The sequence below is a fragment of the Delphinus delphis genome, chromosome X, assembly GCF_949987515.2.
Source record: "Delphinus delphis chromosome X, mDelDel1.2, whole genome shotgun sequence".
Taxonomy (NCBI): Eukaryota; Metazoa; Chordata; class Mammalia; order Artiodactyla; family Delphinidae; genus Delphinus; species Delphinus delphis.
The window spans coordinates 11,086,388-11,096,575 of NC_082704.1; the positions used below are offsets into that span (position 1 = coordinate 11,086,388).

Here is a 10,188-nt window from a genome sequence, read left to right on the forward strand (position 1 = left end):
TAAAAATATAAAGGACAAAAGTCCTATTCACCGTAGCAAGGAAATAGAAAATATCAATTATTAAACACAACAAATAATGTTTAGTGTTTACATAAATAAAATTGTGACATTTGGCTGCATTAGAAATAAAAGCATTAAAATTTATATAAAAACAGAAAGGAGAAACTAACAAAGAGCTTATATGTTCAATAAAGAATTATTTGCTTAATAGAGTGCTCCCTTATCAATAAGGAAAAATTGAATAATAAAAAAATTTTTAAAGTCAAAGTGTGAATAATTGTAAAATTAAACATTTTCAATAAACATATAAAACTGCACAGCCTCATTAGTATTTATCTTAATGAACATTGAGATAAGACATCATTTTTATTGGCCTAAGAATTGATAAAGAAAATATAAAAGTAAAGTTAATGCTTTGAGGGAATAGGAAAACTACAACACTGTTAATGAGGGTATAAGTTAGTAAAAGTTAATAAAATCATTTCTTGAGAGAAATTTAGCAATACGTATAAAAATGACTTAACATTCTATATATTCCATGATCAGAAAATTTAACTGTAGGCTTTTAATCTCTTAGGAAATAGCCATAAAAATGAAAAAAAAATTTACAAAGCTGTTCACCACAGTTTAACAAAAAAATGTTAGAGACAACTTAAATGTCCATCAAGGTTAAATAAATTATGGTTCATCCACATACAGAAATGTGTTCAGGTAAAAACAATCCGGTTCTACAAAACAAATTGATTTGATATATACCAAAATGTTCACAAGAGCATCTATGGTTATGTTTCTACATTTTCCATACTTTAATTAGTATATACTACATTAATATTCATACAAAACCATGAATATTATTTTATTAAAAACAGATGTAATTAAGCCAGATATTTTATTATGGGGAATAATAAATTAAATAGTCCAATTTATTGATTGATTCAACAAATAATTATGGAGCTTATACTATGTACCAAAGATGGTGCTACATGAGGGAGTTAAAGTTGTAAACAAAATTTACAAAGTTCTCATCCTTATAGAGTGACATTCTACAGGGCGAACGATCACTATATAGCACAATACCAGATACTATCAGGACAATATATCAGGGTAAGGTGATGGTGGGTATTTCAGGAAAAGTGGATGTAACTCTGAGGAGTTACAATATTATCAAAGACCTGACCGAAGTGAGGTAGCCAACTATGCAAAAATTGAGAGAAGGAACGTTCTAGTCAAAATAACAGCAGTTAGGTGCCATCAGTGGGAATGATGGAGTAAGAAAACTTTGAAAACGCTCTCCTCCATAAAAGCGATGAAAAGATTGTCATTATCAGAATCAACTTTCTCAGAACTCTGAAAATTAACCAAAGGCTGAGAACAATCTGGGAGCATCTGTTCAAGAAAAGTAGTTGAATCTTGGTAAGGACAGCGAGCTTTGTGGCATTTCAATTAGCCCTATTCCTAAGCCCCTCTTCCCCACAGTAGCCAAAAAATTCTGGCAGCCACTGGAGGGGACAGAGTGGCATTGGAGCTCTGTGAAAGCCCCATTCTCATCATTATTTTACCTGGTGGCTCCCTGGTAGATACAAACCCCCAAAGCTTATCTTTATCTGAGCTGACTCAGAACTCACCCAATGCTAACTACCTTTTCTTGAAGGTCTTTGTTGAAAACAATTACAGCAGTTGTTTAAAATCATAGCTATTTGAAGATGTGGTTAACAGCTGGGGCAAACAAGAGGCTAATCAAAAAGCTTAAAAGGAAAGCTTGGGAACAAGATGTCCATAGAGGGCTTTGGAAAGCTCCAATATATTCCTGGAAATCTAGAAGGCTAAGCACATGGGTAGGGCTGCGTGCACCCCCAGGGCTGTGCGAACGCTCAGGGAAGACATGAGAAGGTCCTAATCTCTCACCTTGAGCTGAACTTAAGGCTCTTCGCAAGCAGGAAGTAAAGACTAGAATTGGAAACTATTTGCTTAAGTGTGGACAGCGTGCCGAGCATGAGAACAGCGCCCCTGGGCTCACAATGCAAGCGTTTAAGAAATCTCTGTCTAATCATTAGTCCAACCATTAGACTATCAGCTGAGCAGAGACTTCAGTGGTCACACACAACAAATGATTTCCTTATAATAAACACAGACTGGGAATTCCCTGGTGGTCCAGTGGTTAGGACTCTGTGCTTCCACTGCAGGGGCACAGGTTCGATCCCTGGTCAGGGAACTAAGATCCCGCATGATCCAGCATGCCACAAAGTGCATGGCCAAAAACAAACAAAAACAAACAAACAAATAACCCCACAGACTTTAGAGAATTAGTTCAGGAAGGTGACTAAACCAGCAAACAACAACAGCAGAAATAGCAAATCCTAAGGAAGAGGAGGAATTTGATTTCCAGCATTGACACATTATATTATGTAAAATGCCCAATTTTCAACCAAAGAAATGTGAGACATGCAAAGAAACAAGAAGTATGGCCCACAAACAGCAAGAGAAGTAGTCGAGAGAAACTGGCCCTGAAGAAGCACAGATGTTGCACTTTAGCACAGTTTAAATCAACTATCTTCAATATGCTCAAGAGCTAAAGCAAAGTGTGGATGAAGAACAAAAGGACACCAGGAGACCCATGTATCACCAAATAGAGAATATCAATAAAGAGATAAGCACTCGGCATTTACAGCTATAAATTTCCCTTTAAGCACTGCTTAAGTCCATCTCTTAAGTTTTGGTATGTCACACCAAAATGCTAGTGGTGAGAGCAGGGGTTTAGTTTGGGATGTATTTGAAGGTAGAGTACACTGAATTTGCTGAAACACTGAATCCGTGTCCGAAGGGGAGATAAGCCATGAAGGCACTTAAGATCTCTACTTATGCAATCTGGCTTGTGGAGGTGCTCTTCAGCGAGATGGGGAACACTGGGGAAATTAATTTTGTGGGTTGAAATCAAGGGTCTTGTTTGGGACATTTTAAGATTTAGATGCTTATGAGATGTAAATCTGGATGAAGTAATCTAGGTGATAAGATGAGATAGGATTTAGAGATTAGATAAAAGAGGAGGGAAAACTAACAAAGGAGGTTGACATGGAAAAGCCAGTGGGGTGTCAGGAGAACAAAGGGACTAAGGAATTCTAAAAACCAAGTGAAGAGACTGTTTCAAGAAGGAGACACTAATTAATTGGGCCAAATATTGTTGATAAATCCTTAGTATAAGGAATGAAAATGGCTCATTAGAGTTGACAAGGTGAAAGTTGTTTCAATGGGGTGGTGGGGGTAAAAACCATACAGGTGTGGGAGGTGAGAAAATAAAGACAGTAAGTATTGGATACTCCTTTGAGTTGAGCTAGAAAGGGAAGCAGAGGACTATGGCAATACCTAGGGGAGTATGGTAGTCGGTCTCTAAACTGCTCTCCCATGATTCCCCGGCTCCTGGTATTCACGCCCCTGTGTAATCCTCTCCCCTGGAGTTCTGGCTGAAGTTAGTGACTCACTCCTAAGAATAGAATGCGTCAGAAGTTATAGGGTGTCACTTCTGGGAGATTAATTTACATAAAGACTGTAGCTTCTCTCTCTATCTCTCTGAACACTGGCACGGGGGAAGCAAGCAATTCTTTCTCTATGGAGAAGACCAGGTGGTGTGGCCAGGAACTAGGGACCTCCGTCCAATAGCCCACGGGAAATCGAGGCCCAACAACAACCTGGGAATTGAGCATGGGCGTGAACCCTTCAGCTCCAGTAGAGTTGGGACTGCAGCCCTGGCCAACAGCTTGATGACAGCCTCCGGAGAGAACCTGAGCTCAAGCCACCAACTCATTTGCTCCCAACTTCCTGATCCACATGAACTGTGAGATAATCCGTATTGTTTTCAGCTACCAAGGTTGGGAGACTTTGTTACATGGCAAAAGATAACAAGTTCGGGGGTGGAGGAGTGGGGAGGATGTCTCAGAAGGGTTTCCTTTTTAATGGAGAGATTTTACAGCATGGTTTTTTTTTCTGTTTGTCATAGATCATGCTCATCAGCATACAATGATGCAGTGGAGAGGGACACGAATTATAATCCTTGTGTAGGGATCCTGGACTGAGGCGGAAGGGTTGCTGTTATATAGGAAAAAAGGATGAGGCACTGTGTTTGTGTACCATGTAGTGGGGTTAGTGGATTTGGCGGTGGGAGGATGTGTAAATTCTTTTCTGATTGCTTCTATTTTCTCGGTAAAAGAAGGAAGGTCACTACCTAAGAATGAAGAGAGACAATGAAACTAAATTAGTGATATGCAATCTTTTATAACAATTAACCTATGGTAGAAAGACAGTTCATACATTGGCGAACAATAAAACCATTGCCAGTACAAAGTAACTCTGATTTCTTTCAGCTGTTGTCAAAATGCTCCTTTAAGCTTTTACACTGTGCATCCTTCTCCCTAAATTACATAAAGATCTAATAAATATAAACTTTACCACAGCTAAATAGAATTGCCACAGAAATTCCCAGGAAGTTTTCTTTGCAGGATCTATCTGTGAGGACCATATACACAGACAAATAATACGGAGAAGAATATGCATTTGAGGGTGTCATAGAGGAACTTTGGCATTTAGAGCTCACACTATTGAGACAAACACTGGAACTGGGATTAGGATTTGTGAGCTGTGATATCTGGGTCCACTAATGTCCAGTCAGTGTAATTTGAACTAAGTAACCTGGCCTCAGTCAGAACTGGAGAACAGGAATTGGCTGGGTGGTCAGCTAAGAATTATCAAGGGTTACAAAATAATGAAAGAATTAGAAATCCACAGATACAAAAGCAAAACCATCTAAGAAGCTACATATATAATGAGGCTTGGAATTGGCATTCTAATAGCTCCATCAATGATAAATGAATAAATAAAACATGGCTCAATTCAAATCCACTGAGAAGTGCTCAGAGCATGATTAAAAGGAATTGAGCAGTAATTCAGTGAACTTGTACTGCAAATAGAAAGCTTCCAAGTGTAATCAGTTTCAATGCCCAAGGTCTAACTACCATCCTGAAAAGTTTACTATGAGATTCACTTTCACTTTGCCGGTGTTGGTGGGAAACATTTCAGATATGAGTCTGCACATTTGGAAGAAAGTTTGAAATAGATCATCACAGTAACAGCAGTTGAACTGACTTGCATACATGAACCAAAAATTTATTCTCTCTCCTAAGCTAAATCATAGATCAAGCCCAATGGCTGATGGAGCTTTGACTCCATCTCACATTTATTTTTACCTTTCCTCTGCAGTACTACTGGAAATCTTGTGCTTATATATAGTGTGAGGTATCTGAAGACCACATCTAGATAGTGGACATGATTCCCATAAAGATGAGTTTGGTCCCACAAACTTGAAGTAAAAGAGGTACCTTTACAGAAAGGAATGGTGTACTCTTAGACCACCATGGCCAAATAGATCTTTTTCTCCACTAAAGCCCCACAATACTTGATTTCATTTCTCTTTTGGCATTTATTACAATCTGCCTTGTTTTGTAGTTTTTTGTGGGTATGAGTCATAAACTTAGAGTTCCTCAAAGGTATATATTATCTCATATTAATCATCAAACATGGTAGTCATTATAGCTATTCACCAAATATTTCTGATTCTCCTTCCAGAAATGGTAGGAGGTAGGTGACACTTCCCTGTGCCCTTGAAGTTAAGTCCAGCCTCATCATTTCTTGGTCAATTAAATGTGAGTGGAAAGTGCGCTTGTCACTTCCAAGTGAAGGCTTTAGAACTAAGATATGATCCACCACATTCTCATTTTTTGGCTCAGAAATTATGGAAGCACAGAGGTAGAGCTTCCCTTAGCCTGTGAGTGAGGATGAGATGCAGAAGATTTTCCCCAGCCAACATGTGATGGACACGTAGCATGAATGAAAAACCATATTTTTGTCATTTTGACGCTCTCATATTTTGGGGTTGTTTGTTTCTGCAGCATAACAAGCCTATTCTGACTAATATATTGTACAACCCATAGCACTGAACACAGTGCTTTGTAGAGAATGTTCAATGACCAATGGACTTTCAGATCTGAGGATTAGTTTCATTCTCTGAGTCCCTAAGCTCAGTGGCATGGATTGCTATCAGTGTGGAAGCCTATATATTTCTATGATTCCCAGCTTACAGTGAGAAACATGACATTTGCATGAAAAGGATGCTAACGATCTTTCACATCAGCTTCCCCTGCCACAAAGTGGTAATGAAATCAACATGAGTTTTTGAACACCTGCTCTTCATCAAAGATAGCTTTGTAATTCTAGGACGTTAGATTTGGAAGACACTACATGGAGCTTCTACACTCCTTCATTATACAGATGACCATGAGAATGCCCAATATACAGAGAAGGAAAGGCTTATGGCTGCAATCAGTGGCAGAAAAAGGAGTAAATGTTAGTGACTGAGGTACTTACAACCCAGCTGGGCAGGTAAGAGGAGAATATAAAAATGTAAGTAATGAATAAACTGATACAGGCTATTAATACTATGGGAGCCTATAGATGGAAGAAATAGGTCTATCTATCATCTATCTATTACATACATAAATATAAATATATATATATACATACACACACATCAATAACATCATATGAATTTGCTCCATGGCACTTGCGTGAAAGTAACAGTGCATTTCTTTATTTTTTAAAAAATCAAGTGAAACCTATGCAGCTATATGATACATTCAGATACTGTCAGTTCTCCTGCTCACAGCCTACAATTCTTCTGAGAGAAATTCAGCCACCAGGATATCCACTGTCCCTTGGAAAGCTGTGATGCCTAGAGATCAGTCCCTTGCAACTACTACACAAGTACCCCTGTGAAAAAGCCTGACAACTCCTAACTTTGTATGCAAGAATGCTACATAGTCTCAACGTTCACAGAGTCCAGGAACCATGCATCCCTTCAGCATTGGGAAACCCAGCTCTTAAACACTTCTTATCAAACAGTCTAGGCTTATATCTATGTGAATCTAGAGACATCTGACAGCAATAATAATAAAATGTAAAATCTTGAAACCACCAGTGAAAAAAATGCATGAGGAAAATTGGATCTATCCATTGGATACATACTAGGAGAAACATTCACTAAGAAATAGCATTTTAAAACTTACACAAGTTGACTTAATTTCTGGAAAAATATAACATGCCAAAATTGGCACAAAAATTAGAAAACTTGATTAAGCTGATCACATAGAAATGAACTGAGCCACTGTTGAGTTCTCCTTTGCAGTATTGCCTTTTGCATTATTCCCAGGGCTTATTTATGGCTGATCCTAGTGCAGAAGGGCAGGGAGAAACAGGTCTGTGCCATCTTTTCTGGACCAGAAGTCCCATATAGTACTTTTAATAATACTACTAATAAATCAAATGAAATCAAGTCAAATTATTTTAATTAACTTCACCTTTGTCTCATTTGACATGTATTTTTGTAGAACACAAAATGGCGTACTATAGTTGATTTGTCACATATATAATTTAAATGGTGAATGATCAGTCTCTAACTGATAGAGGTGTATGAGCAAAATTGTGGAAATCACTGTATTAAGGTAGAATAGGAAAACAATATATATGTGTTTTTCTCCAACTTTGATTAAAAATTAAAATTTTCCACAATTAAAAAATAGAAGCAGGGCTTCCCTGGTGGCGCAGTAGTTGAGAGTCCGCCTGCCGATGCAGGGGACGCGGGTTCGTGCCCCGGTCCGGGAGGATCCCACATGCGCATCCGGAGCCTGTGCTCTACAACGGGAGAGGCCACAACAGTGAGAGGCCCGCGTACCGCAAAAATAAAATAAAATAAAATAAAATGGATAACTAATAAGAACCTAATGTGTTTTATGTACAAACGGATTTGTCATCTGCATGAATATATGACAAGACATCTGAAAGTTAGGAGGAATAGGGAACATTGTGTGTGTGTGTGTGTGTGTGTGTGCGTGTGTAGGATATCTAACATTCCTGGCCCTCACTGACTGAGGCTCAATAACACCCACAAGGCATAGGGACAACTAAACATGTCCTCACAAATTTCTAAAATGTTCTCTTGGGAGGAATGCTATCTCCATGGAGAACAATTGGAAGAAACTCATGCACATCTGCAAGATAAACAGACAACAGACTCTGCAGAATAGAAAAATGGGTAAAGATTATGAAAAGATAGTTCACAGAAGGGCAACATGAATGAACGTATGAGATGATCAACTTCATTAGTAATTAGAAATATGCAAGATGAAGCAGCTGCATAATATTACTTTATACTTACAGATAGCCCAAACTTTAAAACATGAATAATATCCAGTGCTAGAAAGGATATGCATAATCAGGAATCATCAGGTATGCTTGATAGAGGTGTAAATTCATGCAGCTATTATGAAAAGTCATTTGGAAGTTGTTACTGAAAAGAGATATGTGAATTTCCCAGGGCCCAGCAATTTCACCCCTAAGTATAGAGCCCAGAGAAATTACTGCACAGGTCCACAAACATATGTAGGGGTGTGCTCAAAGTAGCAGTGATGTAATAAGAAATAACTAAGCATTGGAAGCAACCTAAATGTTTGCAAGTAGAGGAATGCATAAATAAAGTGAGATATATGCAAAGGATGGAATATTCTACAGTAATAAAAACCAATGAAATTGGGGTCAATTTCAACATGATGTCGAGTGAAAAGAAAATACTGTGGATACTTATAATATGTACATAAAGGTCTGGAAGGCAGATTGAAAAGATACACATAAAATAGATAATAGTGTGTTCTTATAATTTATATTATTTCCAGGTATTTTTTTTCTGTGTGGTATAGTATATATAATCAGATTGCAAAATTTGTCATGTCGTATTTTTTTATTTTGCCGACATTTGCAAAATAAGAGAATGAAAGGCAATTCTCTGCTCCCCTTCCCTCCCCTTCTTTACCCCTACCCCAGGGTAGCCAGGGCTTTTTTCCTGCAAGTGTGGTTTCCCTTGACCTGGGTAAGCATTTATTTATTTTGGTTTGTGTATACAAATATAAATCTTTAGGGGCACCAAACTGTAGTGGTAAAAATCTTCAGATCATATCACATTATTGTTGAGCTATTCATGGTCACTTTATTTATTTATTTATTTATTTTGCGGTACGCGGGCCTCTCACTGCTATGGCCTCTCCCGTTGCGGAGCACAGGCTCCAGACACGCAGGCTCCACGGCCATGGCCCACGGGTCCAGCTGCTCCGCGGCATGTGGGATCTTCCCGGACCGGGGCACGAACCTGTGTCCCCTGCATCGGCAGGTGGACTCTCAACTACCGCACCACCAGGGAAGCCCCATGGTCACTTTAAAAATATTATTATTATTATTTCCCCCTCAATCTTACCCCTTTACTCCAATATAACAAAGAAAATAGTAGAGTGGGAAAATATTTACAAGAAGGCACACATTTAATTATGTGGATGATCAAGGAAAGGCAATTTGAAAAAAACAATATAAAGTCATTTTTGCTTATTAAGTTGTAAAAAATTAAGTTAGTCCTAATGTTGACTACAGTGTGGCAGAACCAGTATTATCATATGTAAAAACTTTTATTGCAAATTTTAGAGATCTCTTGGAAAGCAATTATAAAATATGCAGTAAAATATTTATGCCTTTTGACTAATTACTTCCACTTCTGGGACTTATGCTTGGGAAAATTTTCAAAATATAGTTATGTGGATGAAAGTACTCCATATAGCATTACCTAAAACAGCCATCTTAAATGTCTGACAGCAGGGAAATGGGTAAAGAAAGTATGATACATCCTTTCATTAGGATATTATACATTCATTAAAAAGATAAGTATAAAGAATAATACTTGAAAATATTTTGGCTTAATATCATTATGATTCAAACTATAAAAAAGAGATTCATGGGAAACTGTAAGAAAACATACAAAAATGCTAGTAGTTATACTAGAGAGGAAAAGGGATTATATATTTACAAAGGATTACCCCCCTCCTTATCTGTGGCTTCCTTTTTCATGGTTTCAGTTACCCAGGTCAACTATGGTCCAAAAATATTAAATGGAAAATTCCAGAAATAAGCAATTCATAAGTTTTAAATTGAGTACCATCTGAACAGTGTGATAAAATTTCCCGTGCTCCTGCTTGCTCTGGGCCAGGAATTCATCCCTTTGCATGGCTTATCCACCCAGTATATGCTACCCGCCTGTTAGTATAGGAA

General features: G+C 38.0%; 1 non-coding gene across 1 annotated transcript; it reads left to right on the plus strand.

Moving 5' to 3' along the window:
* Positions 1-2,140: 2,140 nt before the first annotated feature.
* TRNAG-UCC (transfer RNA glycine (anticodon UCC)) lies at positions 2,141-2,212 on the plus strand. Its single transcript has one exon. It is a non-coding gene; the product is annotated as a tRNA-Gly (tRNA).
* The last annotated feature ends 7,976 nt before the right edge of the window (positions 2,213-10,188 follow it).